Below are 21071 nucleotides of genomic sequence, written 5' to 3'. Positions count from 1 at the left end.
TTATATTTTGTATGAGTCCACCGGAGATTAAAATTCAAAAGTAAATAGCATGTTGATAGGAGAGAGGAGAAAGAAAGAATATTTGTGACTATGCTATTGCAAGAAGCAAACACTATAATTCACTGGCTTGTTAAGCCTTAAGGGAAGGCTGGAAAACAAGGAGCCAATATTCTGTGGGCAGAGCTCAGCATGGAGAGGGAAACAAAAAATAGAAAGTACATGTTTGCCTTAAACGTAATTGATTTTATGTTAAAAATACTGAATTCTATGGTATCTTGGAAAAATTCCAAACTCTCTAATTACAGTATGGGGAAGATGGCAGGTTTGGGAAAGAAGAGTTATGTGGATTCATGTAGGCATCACTGCACCTTTTTAGGTATGGGTGTGGCATGTGTTTTCAAAGGTACCCTCATTGTTTTTCTAACTTTTTAATTAAGGGCATAAAAGCAAAGCAAAATAGGATTTTGGATATAGTGTGATGAGAGCATATTTGTGGCTATGCAGAGGGAATTAACCTGGCCAATTAAACACCATTAATACATGGGCCGTGGCTGGGGAAATTTCCAGCAAGAAAGATACAGTCCTGAGCTGCTTGAGTCTAACATTACCCTGGATTTCTTCACCTCTGATGTGTCACCTTGGATTCCCATCACAGCAAGCAACAATAGGAGTGAACTTTCCTTTCCTGAGACCACATAATGAGTTTACCAGTGCTTGGCTATGTTTTTCAATGGCAGGACACCAGGAGAAGTGATAATAAAAGAGTGACTCTGAGTATGTGTACAATGGATTCCTTTTGCTAATAAGTAACTACAACCAGGCCTCACACATTCTGAATTACAGAAAAGAGGTGGAGGGTATGCTTTCTGGGGATGTTTGACACATACCACACCCCTCTGTTATTTAGGAAATGAAGCCCTGGAGTTTTCTCATTTTGCAAATAGCAGAGGAAGGGGAGTGTTCAGTTGGAATCATTGTGAGGTGCCTTAGACCTAGTGAAACTGTAGAATCCTCAGAAATAGGGAAGAACAGGACTTTTATCAGCTGTAAAACATGTGAATCCCTAATCTCTTAATCCCTTAGTATTCATGCAACATGAGCTGGGCTTTGCAAGCTGATGGAGTTATGAAGTGGGAACAGATTATTTCTGAGAATGCTCAGAGCACTCCCACTTCTCAAAGGGACCTACCGGTATATAAAGGAAAACAAAAGCTAGCTAAGCTTCTATTGCTCCAGGTTACCAAGCATGGGAAACTGGAGAAAACCCTCCCCCCAAATGATTTCTGGAAGCATTAGCAGAATATCTAATGGTAACATACGTGATAGGAGGATAAGATCTGTCAGTGGAATGGACAAATACTGCAGTTCCTAAATTCTGCAATTATCAGATTTCACTTGTTTTGGAAAGTTCTCCTGCCGTACCTTTTAGGTAATAGAAGATTCCACAGTTTGGTTGGTGCAGTATTGTCTTTTGCTACTAATCTCCTCATACATGACAATTCTTGGCCTCTTTTCTCACCTGCTTTTTTCACCTTTTCCTGAACCTGTCTTTATGCTTCTTTATGCCCACACACAACCTTTCTGTAGAATGTCAGGTGTAGAGATTTCCTCATGTCTGTGGATTTTTGTCCTTCATTTGTGTGTGCATGGTTGTTTCAACATTAAAAATAACTTATGTAGCATTTCTCTATATACAAAACCCTGTACAATGTTTCTTTATCTTCAAAGCAACACTATGTTAGGAGAGCACTGGTAACAGGTATTTGTCAGCATTTTATTGAGGCTATTTTATTTGTAAGTTGCTAGAACAAGAGCTGTGTGCCTTACTTTGGGAACTGACCTTAATGAAGTGGAACACAATAACTTAAGTTGTGCTTCCTTTAATAGGCCATGTCTGCATTGCAGTAAACTTGTCTGTCTGATGTGGTGTTCAGTTGGATTGCTTACACTGCATTTGAGCAGGCTGTCTGCTTTTCTAGTGGGTCCACTAATTCTACTATTTCACATATATCTGGCACCAGGAGTGGACTAGACTCTGTATATCAGAAATAGATGGGCAAGACAGGGTCAAGAAGGAAAAAGTGAGATGGGGCATGCATCTTATATCCAGGTGTACTCTATTCCTAAAGGCCTTCTTAAGCATCTTATACAATAACTTTCCTTGGAAGTAAGTGCTATTGAAATTAATGAGACTTACTTGCAAATGAGCATTGCTAGGATTGAACCATAGACCATTCACATCACAGGAAATGACCAGATTCAGGGACACCTTTTTTTTTTTTTTACCAGCAAAAGCACAGAAAAAGAAATATCTTTGTTTAGTTTATAGGTGCATGCTGTTGTTTTTGTGCAATAAATGTGCACCCCCCCCCTTTGCATGCACCAACAGCCTATAATCCCTCAAACTGCCTTTCTGTCAGGGATAGCATGGTTTTCCAAGTCATTGTGCACTATTTTTTTACCTGTGAAAATATGGTGCTTCCCACACAGAAAGCATTCAGTGCTATTCAGATTGCTGTGTAGGATGTGGTTGCTTGAGTGCCACAGTTTAATATAGTGGTGAGCCACAAGTTTCCCCTCACTCTGCAGCATTTGTTGCATTTTAGTTTAAAATAACTCTTTAGTGACTGTACAGATCCAAACACATCTAATTAAACAGCACCCTGGTTATTTCTCATGCCCCCCCAAATGCATGGATTGTGAAGTATGAGGAGCCCAGGTACAAATCCCCCCTCTGCCATGAAACTTGCTGCACAGCCTGGGCCAGTCACTCACTCTCAACCTAAACTACATCACAGGGTTGTTGTGAAGATAAAAAGGAGCTTGTGTATTACCTCAAGGTCCCCTTCTTGAAAGGAAGAATGTATTCTCATATTTTTTAAAATAATAAAATTTGCGTTTATTTACTTTGAAGTAAGTCCCACTAGGTCTGTGGCGTCTGTTCCTGTGGCTGGGATATTGGAGCTTTATGTCTGTGTCTGCTGGTTGCTGCTGAATTCAATCAAATTGAATTTTACGCAGTTATTTGGGAGCAAGCCCTACAAATAGCAGCAAGACTTGCTGTGTGCATAGCACTGGGCTGTTGATCGCTAATCTGTGTGATGCTAAAGTACCCACCCGCTGTGTGTTCGTGCATGGCTTGATGGAAAAAGCCACTGCTTTGCACGGAAGTCGCTGCACAGGAAGGCTTCTGCACCTTTTTTTTTTTGCAATAAGTTCCCAAGGACAGTCTCCACGCTGGATTTATGTCGGAAAAATTACGGGCGAGAATTTAGCAGCCGCATTAGGTATTATCAGTAGGTTGGCTGCATAGCCGCGAACCGCGAAGCAGCTACTGGGGGCGCCTTTCCCCCGGCTTCGTCCGTCGAGCCGCTGCTGCAACTGCAAGGGCGCGGAGCGTGCCTCGATTTTCAGAGCCGCTGCGGAGGACAGGATACCGCAGCGACAACACCCTCCGGAGCCGAGCTCCCTTTCCCCCTTTCCTTTGCCTGGGCTCGCAAGGCTTGGCGGTCCATCGCTAGGCCCGGCGCTTGGCAGTTGCCATAGTAACTGCCGCGGCTGCTCGGGTCCCACTCTTTGGCGCGGCGCGCGGCGATGGCCGCAGCCACGCGGCTTCTCGCGAGAGTTGGACTGGTAAGCAGGCGGAGCGAGGCAAGCTTGCTGGGTGAGCTCATCCCGGGCGCTGGAGAGGGAGCGAGCAGCGGCTCACGCAGAAGCAGCAGCAACTTTGTTGGGTGAGTTCTGGGGAGGGAAGCAGGGAGGCAGGTAGCTGAGCGAGGCTGGGCTGGGCAGCGGGGCGACGGGGACGGCTTCAGACCCCCCCTCTTTCCCCCACCCCACCTTCCTCTGCTGCCCCCGAGTGCGGCTGAACCTGACGAAGACACGCGCGCGCGCACACACACAAATATGCATGCACACATACATATTTCTAGTCTCCTCCGCATACTGACGGGGCAGCGGCGACACACAAACCAGGACCCCCCCCCCGTCCTCCAACCCAAGTCCCCCCCCCCAAATGACTCTGGTAGTCGCAGCGGGAGGGAGCTGATAAACCTGAATGAAACGGGTGGAGGCAACACGCCCCCTCTTTCCCCGCTCTAATCCCACTTCTCCGAAAACCTCTGCTCCTAAAGCGCCTTTCCCCTTCCCTTCCCCCTTCCCTTTGACTCCCGAGACCTTGAGTTTTCTGTGCTATTGATTCCCACCCCCCACCCCGCACCTTGCCAAAGTCCTGCTGCTGCATGATGGTCGCCCCCTCTGTCCCCCAATTCATTAAACCGGGAGCCTCTCCTCCCCCCGCCCTCCTTCGATTCATTGGAGAGAGAAAGACTCTCTTTTCAGCGCCCCCTGCCCAAATATTTCCTATATCCCCGAGAAATGAGCTGCACGGAAAGTCTGCGAGCTTCGCCTGCAACTGACCAGCGAGATTCGGAGCTGACTTGCTCACCCTGCCCCCAGTTTAAACAAGGGGAAAAAAAGAAGCAGCGGCATTCACTTGGCTTTCCTTCTCTCTCCCCCCCCCCCGCCCCGCCTTCTGGTACTCATTGGATTCATCTCTTTTCCACCTTCCCCCCTCCAAAAAAAAAAAAAGGAAAAAAAAGAGAGAGAGTGCGGGAGGGAGAAGAGGACTCGTATTTCTCCCCAAACCTCTTGACCAAGTTGATTATTTTTCCTCTGGGTAGAACCGACAGGCGGTTGCTGTGGAAAGGTTTTCTTCCTCTGTGTTCCCCCATCCTTTTTTTGGGTGGTTGGGGGAATGGGTCAAAAGAGTCAGCAGTTTTAGTTGTCAGCTTTGCTGTAGTTATTTTCTTCTGAACCAGTTTGGACACTGTGATAATTATTAGCTAATTCAAAGGTAATGCTGTTGGGGATAATCTGAATGTTTATAGTGTGGGAAAGGGAGTGGAAGGATGAAATGTAGTTTCTTTCCCAGTAGTTCAGATAAGTGAATAGGGAATGCTTTAAAACTGGATCTTGTAGAACAGGTAGCTTTGAACAGGTTTGTTTCTAAAATAAAAATAGGCACACTTTTCCATTGTCTCCCGAGGCGGATGGTTGCCAACAAAATGGATTATAAGTGAAGTAAAACTACATTTTATTTTATGTTCTAAATGTTATATTTTTAGTAACAGTTCTGCCACATGGTATGGTTTTAAAATTAATGTATGCATATCTATTGGATAATCATGGATTATGTTTATTGCTGAGGAGTGCACTTGTCTGCATTGGGGGGGGGGAGATAGAACAGAAAATGCTTTTAGTAGGAAATTCTCCTTGTCTAACCTTGACTGCTGCTGTTCTTTTTTTTCTGCTACAAATCCAGACTTTTTTTCCTGAATTCATTTTGTCCAGGATGATTTAAAAATCTGACTACTGATTCTTGGGTTTTTGGTGATTCTGCTAAGTGTGGGTCCTTGCAGTGTTACAATTTTCCTTTAGAGGTGTCAGGTTTCATTAGATTCCCAGTTTGTCTGTCTGGATGAATGAAGATTGGTCCTTCCTCTTTAAATTTTGCCTTTCATGATGAAACTGACCTGGACCCTCCTCTTTTCCACTGCTGTGCACATTGCATGTGGTGCATGTTCACTTTTATGGATTTAAATTGTAAGCAAGCTTCATAAAGGATTTTCTTTTGGTGCTTCTTGTTGGTTGTGCAATAGGTGTCTCCAATTTCATATAGAGTTGGGAGTATAGCATTTTATTTTTGAGCAGTGCAGTTCAACAGTACAGCTCCTTGTTCTGCCTTTGAGGCATAAGGGAAAGTGAAATCTTAAGTTTCTGACAATAGTATTTATTGCAAAAGGTTTTCATTGCATTTATATTTCACTACCTCCATTTCCTAAGTTGTCCTTCTGGCTTACTGTCCAGAGGTTAACCAGGTCCAACTTTACTATATTTTTAAAGTATTTTGAAGAAACGAGTACAGTGATGGTCAACCAGCAAGAGCCTTGTGCACCCACTATTCTGTTTGAGGAGTCTTTCTTTTCCCTCTGCATAGTAAATGATCACCTGTTGGGGGAAGGAAGCAGTTGAAGAATATCCAGGAATCACTTTTCCTGATCATTTGTTTGTTGTGTACAAGGTCCATGAGCACTTATACATTTGTATGTGTGTTAAATATTGGTTGCCTGCAACCAGCAGCCTTAAGTTTTCAGTTACTCATCAAATTGTGCTTGCCTGAACATGTCTGTTCTTATACCCAGTTGTGTTTTGCTGTGTTTATAGTTTGCCTTCTTGTTTTAACCAGTTTTTGCATAATGCAGTATAATGTCATTTAGATAGTATTCAAATTTTTGTTAAAGCATCTTGTCTCTTATGCTGCCTTTGAGAGTAAACTCCTTCAAGTCAGCTTACAATAGAGGTATCAATATGCAGTTGGGTTTACTTTGGGTCAGTTTACCTAAGCGGCTGAACAAAGTACTAAGTAGGTAATAGCTGTATCTTTTGTTCGAAATGTTGGTGATATTGGTGGTTCAATGAATTTTACTTCTGTGGTGGTGTTAGGTTTGAGCTTGGTATGTAGCATAGCTGTCAACTTTTCCCTTTTCTTGCGAGGAATCCTATTCGGAATAAGGGAATTTCCCTTAAAAAAAGAGAAACATTGACAGCTGTGGTATGTAGACATTTGTACTAGCAGCTGTAGATTTGAATTTGGATTAAAGACATATAGTATGAATTGAAATAGCACGTGGCACTTCTTCTGCTATCTCAGCCCTATACACAGCTCTGCATATGTGGAAAGAGATACTTTTTTGACAATTTCAAGCCTACCCTCCCAACTTGGATGCAGAGCTCTGGGGAAGAGCAGGGTTGCAGAATCTCTTACATAGGACCCATAATGGATTGGTGAACCTGTGGCCCTCTAGATACTGTTGGGACTGCAACTCCCATCAACCCCAGACAGCATGGCAGATTGTCAGAGATTATGTAAATTTTAGTGTGAAAACATGTGGAGGGCTACAGGTTCCCATCCCTTCCCTAGATAGAATCTAGGGGAGTATGACTAGACCTCCCACGTAACGGTCAAATGTATTATAGTGAAATACTAGAACATTTATTTAAAATGTTTTGTTAAAATCAAGACTGTTACTTAAAAACAACAACCCCACTTTCAAACAGTTTATGAACCTACTTTGTATATGATGTATTCCACTAATATCTTAACTACATTGTATCAAGTATAATTATTTTTATTTTGAAACATGTTGGATCTTATCTTTATTCTTTTCTTACTATTCTGTATGTTCAACTAGGGATTCATTTTTTTGTACAGTACATGGAGAAGGACAAATTGAAAAGCTGGAAGACAGCCATTGTTTTAGACAACCTACAAACTCTGAAAGAGGGAGGGAGAGAGAGAGGATTGTGTCCCCCTTGAATTTCTTTTGTATCCATCCTCATTTATACAACCATAGTATGTCTCTTCAATGAGAGAAAGGGGCACAGATTTCTCTATAGCAGTAGTATAGGCTTTACACCAAGGAACTTGCTGCTTAATATTCACTGCTTACAGGACATTCAGGATACCCCACTGGGATACAGAAAAAGCTCCAGTGTTGCTTTAAAAAACGTAAATCCTGCAGGTTGATCGCTTGTCTAACAACTATTTTCTTACCACCACCTCTAAACTATTTCTAGTGAAAGTTGGGATTACTTTTGGTATGTCAGCAAAGTACTTTTTGGGTGTTATTTATCTATTGCACCATGCCCCTGTTTATAGACGCATCTATCACTTAACTCCAGTATATACTTGGATGTACTGAATTTTTTGAATATATAACTGGTGATTCATACCTTGGGTTTCCCCCCTATTAACATCATTTCAGAAGTTTTATTTTTAATTCTTTAGAAATTTGGTATATAGTTTTGTAGTGTTTTGTAAATGTGTGTGTATGCTGGATTTCTTTTGATATTATGCTACTGTCAACTAGGGGGAAATGCCATGCTCCTTTGTATCTTAGGTAGGGGGAGATTCTATCACAGGGTTTGTTGGCTAATTTTCTATATCAATAGTTCAGTCTGTCATTTTTAAATCAGTTGATTTAATTCAATTTGAAAGGAACCTGAATGTGATGTTCCATGGCTCTTGGTAGATATATATATATGGATATATATTTTCTTTTACGAAGGGTAATTGTGTGTTAAATAGCATCTTATAATCAGATGAAAATGTGCTGGATTGTTCTTAGTTTCATGTTTCCAGGGAGATATGACTCAGTGACTTTGCTTCCCAAGAATCTCTGTTAACGTAAGATTCCCCAGTTGATACATATTTATAAATTGTTGGCTTCATTTTGATTCTTATTTGAGATATAAAGCTGCTTTTTAAAAAGTAACTCCTTAGCAAATTGGACACCTGCAAGTGATAAAAAATAAACTTGGTGATGATTGTTCATACTGTTAATTAATTATTTCAATAGCTATTTATTAGTACTAATTATGGGATCTTCTTTTTTTTTTTAATAATATTTATTAAAAATTTTCCAGAATAAAAAGGAAAGATAGCAAGAAAGAAAGAAAAAACAAATATGATTTACACTTGGTTTCAGTGGCATCTTTGCCGGACTTCCCCCCCCTCCCCCTCTTGTATTCCATTTCCCTTAAATTGATTCCACAGATTCTTACCCCAAATTTTAAAACCTTATTTGTAATTTTAAATAACCCATTTATTCCAAATTAATTTATCTTATTTATCTTAATGAACCATTTCTCCTTATATTTTATATAATTCCCTAAGATCGACCCCATTCCCCTTCCACGAATTCCCCTATTTCCAAACAACAAACATGAAAAAAGTAAAGAAAGAAATAATATATAATTTTACAGCCTTTGGATTCCAAATCTCCCCCCCCCCCATTCCCCGGTTCCAATCCCCAAAGTTCATCCATTGTCTACTGCCAGCCTGGTGTATCCACGTCTATATCTCAACTCCACTTTGCCATCTTTTGATAGCTTTTAATTTCAGAAAGTCCAATCTCGAAAAAACTCTCAGAAAAAGTCATTGTTCTTCCATCCAGACCTCTATGTTTAAGAGTCTAACTTAAATTCTATTTCTTGGTCCTTTTAAAGTCTGGATGTTCCAAATACTCCGGCTTCAAATTTGGTCCAGCTCTTATTCCTCAGGTTGCTTTTTCCTGTTCTGCTGCAGAAACCTTCTAATTCAGAAACTTCTTGTTCTCCACAGAGGCTTTTGTTATTCAGGAACATAACTTGCGTCAAGTCCCTTCCTTTCTTCAATAGATAAATCCATTGTCTCCTTTAGTATAGAAACCTCTGTAGACAAAATAATGCTTCGTTTTTGCAGCTTTCCCAAGAGATAACAGATCCTGCTCAAATTCATAGTATTTTTCCACTTGCTGCTACTGTTGCAATGTCCCAGCCTCCCTCTAGAGGGAATATGGTAACTTAATTTCTTTCAAAATCAGACCCAAAAGTCAAATAACTTGTTGCCTTTATTTCCAATAATTTATGTCCAAATTGTAACAAATCTAACCAGCAAAGCCATCGTAACAAAGTTCTCTTTTATTTTCCTGCTTTGACAGCTACTTTGACAGCTGTCAAAGTTTCTGTGTCTCTTCACCAGTCTCTCATAGCGGATCGTTCCCGGTTCCCGGGGGGGTTGCATTTTACTTCCCACAAATCAGTCTTCTCCTCCAGCACAATTATTGTAATTTCCCTTCGTGAAGTTAAAAATTTTTTTCAGGTAAACAAGTTCATCTCTCGATCTTAGTTGTCAAATCCTTGCGTTGAGCCATCTACAACAGGGGGGGGGCGGACTTCCTTTTTGCACTCCCCCCGCTCGCTCCAAATTCAAAGATCAAATTTCCCTTTTAAGTCCAATCAATTTACTCACGGGTTGTTCCTTTTAGTCCAAATCCGAAATTTTCAAAGAAGAAGTCGTTGCTCTCCGCCGAATGGCATGCGGCTTCGCTGGGCAGGGGAAGCATTGGACTCACAGCACCACACCCCCCCCGTCACCCGCTCCGCAGCCTTTAAAAAGGCTCCTTTGCGGGTCGGGGGGGCGCAAACGGTGCCCGCCGAGTCACCAAGTCCATGGGCATCTCCGCCCATGGTTTTTGAGGGTCCCCGTGTCGCCGGCACGGCAGGACCCGACCCCTACCCAGCCGACTCCCTCCGGAGCTCGGAGGGAGTCCGCCATTCGGCGATGGCGCCGACCCGGAAGTTAATTATGGGATCTTCTAGGTTGCTCTTATGATTTTAGTTCTCTACAATTGCATCATGGAATTAACTTTCTTCACTATTGTTGGTACTCATTAGTGTGTGTTTTTTGTAAATATTTTTTTATTAATTTTCACAGATATTAAACAATAAAATAAAGATACAAAAATCAAACCACAATCTAACATTTGAACTTCTAATAAGGAATCCTACTATTTTACAAACTTTATTTTGAGGTTCTTTAAACCTCAAGACTTCCTTCCACCCCCTTCTACTGATTCTTTACATCTTCTCTGCATTTTGTTTCCATTTTTATCCAATTGTTACTCCTTAACATTTTCTAGTTCCTTACTGCTTACAAGTACTCATTAGTTTTTGACAGCAAAGGTTTATGTAATGGTGAATCTTGTAAACATCTCATGTAACCCTGGAGCTTCCCAAATCACCTATTCAGGGTTACGTCCCTGGAATTAGATGGTGGAAAAGAAAGATAGATCTGTGTTTCATCCACATATTAATGCTACCTCTGCTCAAACCATCAGTTGATTTCTCTCTGTGGTTTTACATACCTGTTGAAAAGCATGAGAACAAAGACAGAACTTTAGGGCTAGATGTGCAATTAACCCTAAATATCAATGGCCAAGGGATGGAACAAAAGTCTCCCAGCACCATATTCTGGGTTTTTAACCCCAGAAAGGGACCGTAGCCATTATCACACTGTGCCTCCAAGTCTCATCCTAGAGAGTTGCACCAGAAAGGTTATTATGGTCAACGGCATCAAAAGCTGTAAAAGGTCCAGAAGAATCAGTGGACTCACCCTCCCCCAGTCAAATTTTGTGGCATAAGTTATCTAATCCAAAATTCATTGGTTCAGGTTATAGCGGGAGGGGGGGGGGAAATTGAGCAAACAGATTCTAACAAACAAGCTAAAATAATAGAAAATGCATACTAAAACACATGCAAAAGAACACATGAAATATAAAACATACACGCACACACGGCATGTATCTCAGGTTGCAAGGCTTTCCTGAATTGGAAAACTATTACTGCAAATTTAGCTGTATTCAACATGACAGGCAGTGGATGTGAAGGCATTTTGATTTCTGCACAAATGCTGGGGAAAATGTGGTTTGGTTTCCATTTCAAAACAAGTTTTTCTTTAAGTGAAGATTTGATTTAATCCCCATGCTACCTGGAAATATATGTATATGCGGTGATCTTGTTGAGAAATCTAATTCTACCCACCAAACTATAATAAAAGTGGGCCACAACCATTAAGAAGGCCAGGTGTTTGAAACAATTTTTAATACACTTCTCTATTAAAGAGAACTCCCCCTCTCACCAAGAACCTAACTCTACAAACCTGACTAGGCTACTTCTAAGGTTTGATGAGGCTAATTATCCTTCTTCCACTCATCTTAAAAGTCCTTAATGATATTAAGAATAATGGAGAGAGCTGTAGATTGAAACATGTTTGGATCTGATATGTTTCTATTAATGCTTGATACCCAGTTCTTGAAAAATGTTCTCATCACTTAACTGTCATCACTGACAGTGTACCGCTTTAATTTCTGATTAATATAAATGATAGTTGTATGACTGTAGCTGGATGGGAAAACCCATGCTTTACATGCAAAAGATCCCAGGTTCAGTCACTGGGATCTCCACTTAAGGCTGGGAATTATTCTTCTGATCTGAAACTCTAGAGAGCAGTTGCTCATCATTATGATAATACTACAGTGATACCTCGGGTTAAGAACTTAATTCGTTCCGGAGCTCCGTTCTTAACCTGAAACTGTTCTTAACCTGAGGTACCATTTTAGCTAATGGGGCCTCTTGCTGCTGCCACACCGCCACCGGGCGATTTCTGTTCTCATCCTGAAGCAAAGTTCTTAACCCGAGGTGCTATTTCTGGGTTACTGGAATCTGTAACCTGATTTTACCCCAGGAAATAAACTGACTGGCGGGCCGCATTAGGCCCCCAAAACAGACTTTGAACGTGCCTGCTCTAAGTGTTTCATAATCTGCTGAAAAATGATATAAGGAATATAAAATTAATTAAAATAAAACATTTTATGTTTTCCATTTTCAAATGTAGGCAAAACTGATAAAAAGCTTAGAGAGGGATTTCCCCCCTGTAGCTTAACCACCCAAAATACTTATCTGTGCTGCTATTGCTCAGTAATTGTGAATTGATGGCATTGTTAAGGGGGCGTTGCTGAGAGGGTGCACATGGGAATGGTGCCAGTATTTAAAGAATGTAGGGCCAGATTTTTTTACTCCAAAGCTAGTTTGGACCAGGAGCATCAGTGCTGTTTTAAGCACCCATGCTTGGTGGGAGACTGATGGATGTGATCTGTCTCATTTTGAGTCTCCAAGGCAACTTTCTCAACCTAGGGCCCTCTGGATGATTTGCACTACAACTGCTGTTAGCCCCAATGAGCATGGCAAGGAATGACAGGAGGGCACCAGGTTGGGGAAGGCTGCTCTAAGGTGTGAGCGCTTTCTCCTCCCAGTAGACAAGCCTTGTGCTTCTGAAGGCATGGAACTTGCTTGGTCCAAGGGTAGGTGGAAGGTTTGCACCAGTATTGTGTGGTGTTTTCCAAGTGTACCTGGAGTAGCAAGATGATGACGACTGATTTACCAAATAATGAGCTGTCTGGGCAATAGCTGCCTGAGCTGCAAGCCACTATCAACAGATCTTCTTTTTAGTGATGCAGAACTCTAATTTTGTTTTCTTTTAAAGAGTAAGCCATCGATGCAGCAGTACTCTCACTTCTGCCATTACTACTGTGAAGTATTTAGTACTGGTGAAGTGGATTGTGTTGATGTAAGTGTGCATCCTAAGGGATTTATACCTTTCTTTAAAGGGATTCCTGGCACTTACAATTATAATTTTCATTCTAGGTTGCCTTGACTGTTGGAAAGATTGACTTTTTGGCTTATCTGCACCTCTGTGGTGTTTTGTTGGAGAAAGAGCAGATTTCGTGATGCAGTGCGCACTGTTTCAACAATATTTTACAGGTGGTAGCGCATAATAGCAGCTCTTGGCTGTGCTTTCGTACGTGGGTGTTTCATGCCTGTTCTTGCAGTTAAGGGCTATAATATTAAACACAAACAGGGCTTGTTTTTGTATGCATTCTGTGATGCAAGACATGCATTGGAATTGGTTTGTGCACCTGCATGGGTCTGTTGATGATAAAAGGTGTGTAAAAGTTTTGCTGCTGAGGCTTTTTTAAAAAAAAATTGCTCAGAAATTGACATTGATTAAAATAACAACTTAGATTTAATCTATCCCATTGCTTACAATCATTGTTAATAGTTGAAGATATTACTATATATTACTATATATTCCATCACGGTGTTCTGTTGCCCCAGAAGCGGTTTGGTCATGCTGGCCACATGACCTGGAATGCCGCCTGTGGACAAATGCTGGCTCCCTTGGCCTGAAAGTGAGATGAGCGCTGCAACCCCATCCAGGGGTCCTTTACTTTTATTACTATATAAAACGAGCCCTTATTGGACAAAGCAAAGTAAATTACATGGAATATCATAGAAAGGGTAAAAAAAAAAGTTGAATGCTTACTAATAGTATTTACACATTCCTTTCCACTGATGTCACATTCCATGTTTCGTTAGAAGCATTGAGGAAGGGGAATGATACATTTGTGTCTCTATATCAGCCTTTCTCAACCTGTGGGTCCCCAGATGTTGTTGAACTACAACTCCCATCACCCCTAGCTAGCAAGGTCAGAGCTCAGGCATGATGGGAGTTGTAGTCCAACAACATCTGGGGAACCACAGGTTGAGAACCGCTGCTCTATATGAAGGGAGTACTGTACAGCTCTAATGAGGCTCATTGCAATTCTTACATAAGTGTGAGCGCTTCTCCCAGCAGTCAGATACTGGCATTGTGGTATCCCAGTACAACAGGGGAGAAGGAATCTGTGGTCCTCCAGATGTCATACCCCAGCTCCCATCAGCCCCAGCCAGCATGTCCAATGGCCAGGGATGATGGGAATTGTGGTTCAGCAGCTGAAAGACCACAGGTTCCATACCCCTGCAATGGAGCATTTCTTCCCTTCTACTTTCCAGTATTATGCCATAGTAGTCTGTTCAACAGACATACCCAACTGACCCTTGGAAATGAGGCCCTTGTTTTATCTATTTGTCACTGTGTTAACTGTGCAGAATTCCTTGCCAAAGGGCATCAGTGTAGTCTGTGACATGAACTGAATAGATTCTGTTCCCTTGATGATGCTACAACATAATGCATTGCTTTGCTACCAGAGCTGTAGTAATAAGCTAGGATATGATTTATACGACTGCTGGGTGACTAAAACTTGCTGATACATGCAAGTTATTCAATACCAGTACAAACTTTTTCAAGTTATAAAGGTATAATTCACAGTGTTCATAAGAACCTGTTCCCCAGAACCTGAGCTCAGTGTAAAACACACGTCTCACACGAAATAAATACAGGTTAAAAAGCCCATAGAATGCTACATGAAAACTCAGTTTGCATATTACCTTAAACCATAGTTAAAATAAACGATGGTTTAATGTGAAACAGCTGCTGACATCCTGGGCACTTGACTCCTTATCTGCACCTGCTTCTGTTGCAGCTGTGCTGTCTGTTCTTTCCAAACAAACCATGAGCAGAAGACAACGGTTCATCTTGACTTGTTTCTTGTGAGTTTATCTGGGAGAAATAAACACGACAAGTCAAACTATTGCTCTTTCCCTGGGAGTGTGGGAAGTTTAGGGCAGTGTTCCCCAACCTTGGGCCTCCAGCTGTTTTTGGACTACAATTCCCATCATCCTTGACCACTGGTCTTGCTAGCGAGGGATGATGGGAGTTGTAGTCCAAAAACAGCTGGGGGCCCAAGGTTGGGGAACACTGGTTTAGGGGGAAAGTGAAGTGCCTTGGCTTTCAGCAGTGTGCATCAGCATGTTGCTCATTCACATTAAACTGTAGCTTATTTTAATTGTGGTTTAATGTCCCATGCAAATTGCCAGTTTGTATATCCCCCCACTCCTTGGTAACTTGGCAGAAATTACACAATCACTGCATTCTTTTATCCATGTATTTTAAACTCAATGAAACCTACTTCTGAGTAGATATATTTTTTTTTAATTTCATAAAATTTATATACCACTTGATTGTAGAAAAAACCTCAAAGCAGTTTACAATATGAATATGACCGTGCTGTAAAATATCAAGCCACAGATTGGATGAAATTTAGCTATTTTTTGTGAAAAGTTTTATCTCCTTGTGTAAAGGCACATAACCTTCATAATGCACTATTCAGAAAAAAGTTACCACATGCATGTATACTGGCATACCTTAATGTCTGGTACAGAGGAGCTCCTGTACTATATTGGAGACACAAAAGTCGTGGGACTAATTTCCTGGGGATTAAGTTGAATTGAATTGTCAAGTGTTGGGCTTTTCATTCATTCTGGAGAGTCAGCCTGTACAACACTTTTACTTCATTAATAAATTGGAATGAAAACACTTAAAAAATTAGTCCACTATTGATGATGTCGTTTTATGAATTATTTCCAGCAATACAAATTATTTCCAGCATGTATTGTGAATGCTACTACCAATCTATATCCGCATCTTTGTGTTCAATGAGGGTTGTATTAAATACTGTGAGATGAGTAGTTGCATCCAGTTAGCTTGCAAATCTCCTCCTGATTACTTGCCTTTGATAAATGGTGAGATTAGAGCCAGCTGGGGGCCTATTGTACATAAATACTTCCTCAATTTGTTGCAGTTTAAATGCCATTAGCATAACATTAGTAAAAACACATTCAGAAAGGATTTTGTGAGAACTGTTCTGTTCTAGATATTGACCACTGGTGTCTTATGGAAGTCATGTCTTACTGTTATCATTATCTCCCTATATTCTTACCCAGTTTAATTCTGCAAGTGCTGTTGCTTTACTTGCTTATGTAGCCAGAACAACAGTAGCCACACAGAAGGAGGTATCATTAGGCTTGGAGTATCTTAGGGACCGCTTACCGGCGGAAAGGTAAACGGCGTTTCCGTGTGCGGCTCTGGCTTGCCAGAGCAGCGATGTCACGCTGGCCACGTGACCCGGAAGTGTCTCCGGACAGCGCTGGCCCCTGGCCTCTTAAGTGAGATGGGCGCACAACCCCAGAGTCTGTCAAGACTGGCCCGTACGGGCAGGGGTACCTTTACCTTTACCTTTTATCTTGAGATTTGCAAAAGTACAAAAACACTTTTGGCATATTTTCCTCCCCATCACTTTTTTAAAAATTAAAAAAAAAGTCCTTGGAGTGCGCAGCATGTTCAGTGGGCAGAGAATATTGATTAACTTGTGTGTGTGTGTGTGTGTGTGTGTGTGTGTGTTTTGTTGATTCTTGGAGAGAGGGTGAAGGCAGTGATGACTATGCAGGGCTTTGCATTGGATGAAGGACTTAAGTATTAGCAAAAATCTGTTTTAAGCTGGACTGGGCATTCAAATTCTCTTTCCCTTTGGACTTGTACTAATCTCACTGTGGAACTGTGGAAATGAGTGTAGACTGGAATTCCTCCCTGGACATGGTTTATTTTTCCATTTTCTGTTTGTTCATTATTATATATGCAGAAAATAAGTAATATATTGTTTAGAAAAAGAAAACGAGAAGGTGTGGGACTGGAGGGCCCTAAAGAGGAGCATCTCATGTTGCAACCATTTGTTCCAGGTATCACTTGTTCCTTTGTATTACTAAAGGGCAAGTTGCAGGAAGGCACCAGCAATGTACCTGCAGAACGCCAAGTGAATGTTGGCATTGATTCCCACAGCACCACTTAAAAAGAAGTGAATAATTAAACGTGTCGTAATAATAAATAGTCCACCTTTCATTTTGCCTAGCAGTGGTGTAATGCAGATGTGTGCTCTACCCTATTGCAGCATTGTATGCACACTGCCAGGCCTGTCTTAGGCTGTATTTGCAAGCAGAGTCTTGTGCTGAACTTCATGTCCAAGACAGCAGGGCACCTGCCCTGCCAAGACTCATTAAGAACCTCACTGAGGGGGCAGATTTATGACTTCAAGGGCAGCATTTTCCCTCTGCTAATTTCAGTCATATGTTTTTAGAAGTCATTTGTGTGTTTGGATTCTGCTTTTGTGTTTAAGTAGCACATGGGTAGGCAAACTAAGGCCCGGATCCGGCCCAATCGCCTTCTAAATCGGGCCTGCGGACAGTCCAGGAATCAGTGTGTTTTTACATGAGTAGAATGCGTCCTTTTATTTAAAATGCATGTCTGAGTTATTTGTGGGGCATAGGAATTCGTTAATTTTCCCCCCTTCAAAATATAGTCCTGCCCCACACAAAATCTGAGGGACAGTGGACCGGCCCCCTGCTGAAAAAGTTTGCTGACCCCTGAAATAGCATCTTAAAGATTGTCGCAACAGATGTAACTTCCAAGTCATTAGCTTCTCTAATCCCCAGACTTCAGTCTAACAGAATCTTCTCAGGTTTGGACTTCTGTCAGGTTAGCACAGGGCTGCATATGAATAGTGGAGCTTATGTACAACTAGTTTATTATCTGTGTTGCTGATAAAGTGTGCACAGATCCATACTGTTTTCCTGATTTAAACTTCTTTGGAGTAACAGAAGTGTTGCAAAGGTCAAATGAGCCAAATGCCTAGTGTATTTGAGGTGCCAGAACAGAGAAAACAGTATGCTCATATTTATTATCTTACCTTGTTACACATCCTTGAATCTTGCCTTCCTGCAATGTACCTTCAGACTCTGACAGTTAAGTCCAGTCGCGTATGACTCTGGGGTTGTGGTGCTCATCTCGCTTTACTGGCCGAGGGAGCCGATGTTTGTCTGCAGACAGTTTTTCCAGGTCATGTGGCCAGCATGACTAAGCCGCTTCTGGCAAAACCAGAGCAGCGCACGGAAACGCCGTTTACCTTCCTCCCAGAGCGGTACCTATTTATCTACTTGTACTGGTGTGCTTTTGAACTGTTAGGTTGGCAGGAGCTGGGACTGAACAACAGGAGCTCACCCTGTCATGGGGATTCAAACTGCCAACCTTCTGATTGGCAAACCCAGAGACTCAGTGGTTTAGACCATAGCGCTACCCCCGTCCTAGCAATGTATCCTACTTGCCTGTAAAATAACGTTCCCATTAGTGACACATAAAGAAAAGTAGGAAAACTATTTGTTTCACAAGTAGTTAAAACAGTGAAAGGTGGGCTGCTCCGCAACCATGCCACATTGCAATTGGTTCCCTGTTTCTCTGGTTTCTTGCAGAAACTGGAGTCCTTTCCAAGAATTATTTGAGAGAGTTCAGAATGACAAGGCTCAGTGAAGTACAGTGGAACCTCGCTTGTTGAATGCTTCAGAAGCCGAACAATTCGAAACCCGAACGCCGACAACCCGGAAGTGAATGCTTCCGTTTTCAAACACGCCTCGGAAGCCGAAAGGCTTCCAAGATGCGTTTCTCCATTTTTAAAAAGGAATTTGCAATTGTGCCTCAGTTGTTGAATGTTTCGGAAGTCGAACCGTCTTCTGGAATGGATTACGTTCAACAACTGAGGATCCACTGTACCCCTTCAGCCCTGGTTTCTCCAGCCCTTCCCCCCCAAACCTACCATTACTAATGGTGTCAGGAAGGGTAGGGTAGAGGATTTCAGCAGTGCCAGAGATACTGTATTTTTAAAGGCCTGGATGCTAGAGCGAATTTCCATTGTTGCTGGGGGAGCCTGGGAAATAGAGTTCTTTGTTGCTGGAGTGGGAGGCATTGGTGACACGGCCTCTCATATTCCCTGGTAGTAATGGATTCTCTTGATGGCCACCTGGGTCTCAAACATTACCTCTACTTGTAAAGATAGTATTTCTACAGTATTCCCTGCCATTGGCCCCTCCTTTTTTTGCAACGACACGTTTTGAGAAAGGGGAGAGACAGGTGGCAGGAAGGACTTGTTGATGCTGTGGTGAGCCATTTTTGAAATTGGGCAGGATATGGGCCCTGCCCATGAAGGATAGTTTTCTGATCTGGGGTAATTCATTTCTGATCTTCTTCCCAGTTCTTAAATTTATCACCCTTACTGCTTAACATGTGTGCTCTTCAGGCACTACTGGTTTAAATACTGTCAGAACTGTACCATGTGCTGCAGAAGCAATCCTTGTGTTATTGTGTTGTGTATTTTATTGGTGATTCTTCTGGACTGAAAGGAAATACAAATATAATGTATCATATACTGCACTTATACTGCCTTTTTTATTTATATAAACTAGGGTTTGCAATTTGATTCTGACAGGCACATGCAGGCCTTACTTCGTCTCCTTGTAGACCTTTGTATAGCTACTTCTTTAGTTATAGAATAAGAGTAGCAGGTAGTCCCTTGCATGGTTGGAAAATAAACAAAACAGGAAGCAATGAAGAGGTTTGATGCATTTGTGTTTGGAAGTTCTTATGGTGCGTCTCATGGAGGATGTCCAAAAGAAGGTTTGATCATCTAGTGCAGTGTTTCCCAACCTTGGATCTCCAGCTGTTTTTGGACTACAACTCCCATCATCCCTTGCTAGCAAGACCAATGGTCAGGGATGATGGGAATTGTAGTCCAACAGCAGCTGGAGACCCAAGGTTGGGAAACACTGATCTAGTGGATAGATGTGTTATATTTTGTGCATCAATATTTATATTGCTGTAATTGCACATAAAGCTTTTATTTGTTTGGCACTTTCTGCTATTGATTTTGTTAGAACAGTTGGAGCAGTGCAAATTAGTTTACTACTGTAAACACTCCAGTTGTGTTCAGAGCACATTCATTATTCATATCCTACTCAAACATTCCTCTTATTTACTGTGATAGGCTGCCAACTTTCGAAAGTTAGAGACGTGTACATTTGTGACTTGGTCCTCTGGCTTCTCACATATATTCTATTGTCTTTGAATCCAAGTTATCAGACTGTTTCTGTTCAGACCAACACTTTAAAAATATTTTCCATGCAGCTCTAAAAAAGTTACTGGTGAAGAAATGTGGCCTTTGGGCTGAAAATGTTTCCCCACTCTGGGTTAGAGATTATGGCTTGCATTTGTTGAAGACCTGGATTCAAGAGTTCCTAAATGTTGGCTGGTCTTTGTAATCAGCCAAAATTTATACTTGCCAGGACTTTGTCCCAGAATGGTGAGATCGAGGCACTTGTATGTGATCAGTATGATGTCAAAGTTAATATATCCCTTCCAAGCCATAGGCAGAATGTTTGGGACCTTCTGTGCCACCCTATGCTTGAAAGCACACTGAGGAACAATATTATAATCTCCTGCTAAGCTTGGAGTTGAGGAAGGAGTCTCTGCTCTAAAGGTACAGAAACCCTTCTAGGGAAGATCTTGAACGGGGTCAACTTAGTGTCTTAGAGCCTGTACCCACCAGCACTCTCATCTGTTAACCAGACAGATTAAACTTTTTGATCCAAGGGGGCTTGACTGTTAACTAACCCCACACTAATCTCACAAGCAAATGGGCCAATAACAGGCCTTATAAAACCTTCCCCTCCAAATCAGCTCCACAGTATGAGCAACTATTTGCTTCAGTAGCAATGCAAACTCCTTGCCTCATTGCTCTCATTGCCTATTTAACCTAGTACCAGTGATGTGGGTTTTCCAGGAATATTTGAATTGGAAAATCATCTGGAAATTTTCTGATGCCCTAGAGCAGGGATTCTCAAACTTTTTTACCACTAGGGCCAACTTGAGATGGTTGAAAATTACCGTACTGAGGACCACCAGTCACAAAGTGGTGGTGCAGGGGTAGAACCAATCACAGAATGGAAACAGATGGAGTCAGAATTTGGCATAATCAGCTGGAAATTGCTGACATCCATGTCTACTGATATCTAAATTATTTGCCTCAAAATTT

General features: G+C 41.7%; 1 protein-coding gene across 7 annotated transcripts in view; it reads left to right on the top strand.

Annotated features, from left to right (window-relative positions):
• Positions 1-3608: 3608 nt before the first annotated feature.
• The window catches only part of SIPA1L1 (signal induced proliferation associated 1 like 1), a 163683-nt gene continuing 146220 nt past the window's right edge, over positions 3609-21071 (top strand). For 4 of the 7 annotated variants that reach the window (XM_079989837.1, XM_079989841.1, XM_079989839.1 and 1 more), the window contains exon 1: positions 3610-3734. The gene's annotated coding sequence lies outside the window, so the exon portion shown is untranslated. Of the gene's footprint in view, positions 3735-4669; positions 4856-21071 lie in introns of those variants that run through there. The other 3 variants (XM_079989840.1, XM_079989838.1, XM_079989836.1) reach the window with 3 other exon arrangements.

Source organism: Podarcis cretensis (assembly GCF_951804945.1).
Source record: "Podarcis cretensis genome assembly, chromosome: 1".
Lineage (NCBI taxonomy): Eukaryota > Metazoa > Chordata > Lepidosauria > Squamata > Lacertidae > Podarcis > Podarcis cretensis.
The sequence above is the reverse complement of the archived record's forward strand: the minus strand, read 5'-3'. Positions and strand labels throughout refer to the sequence as shown.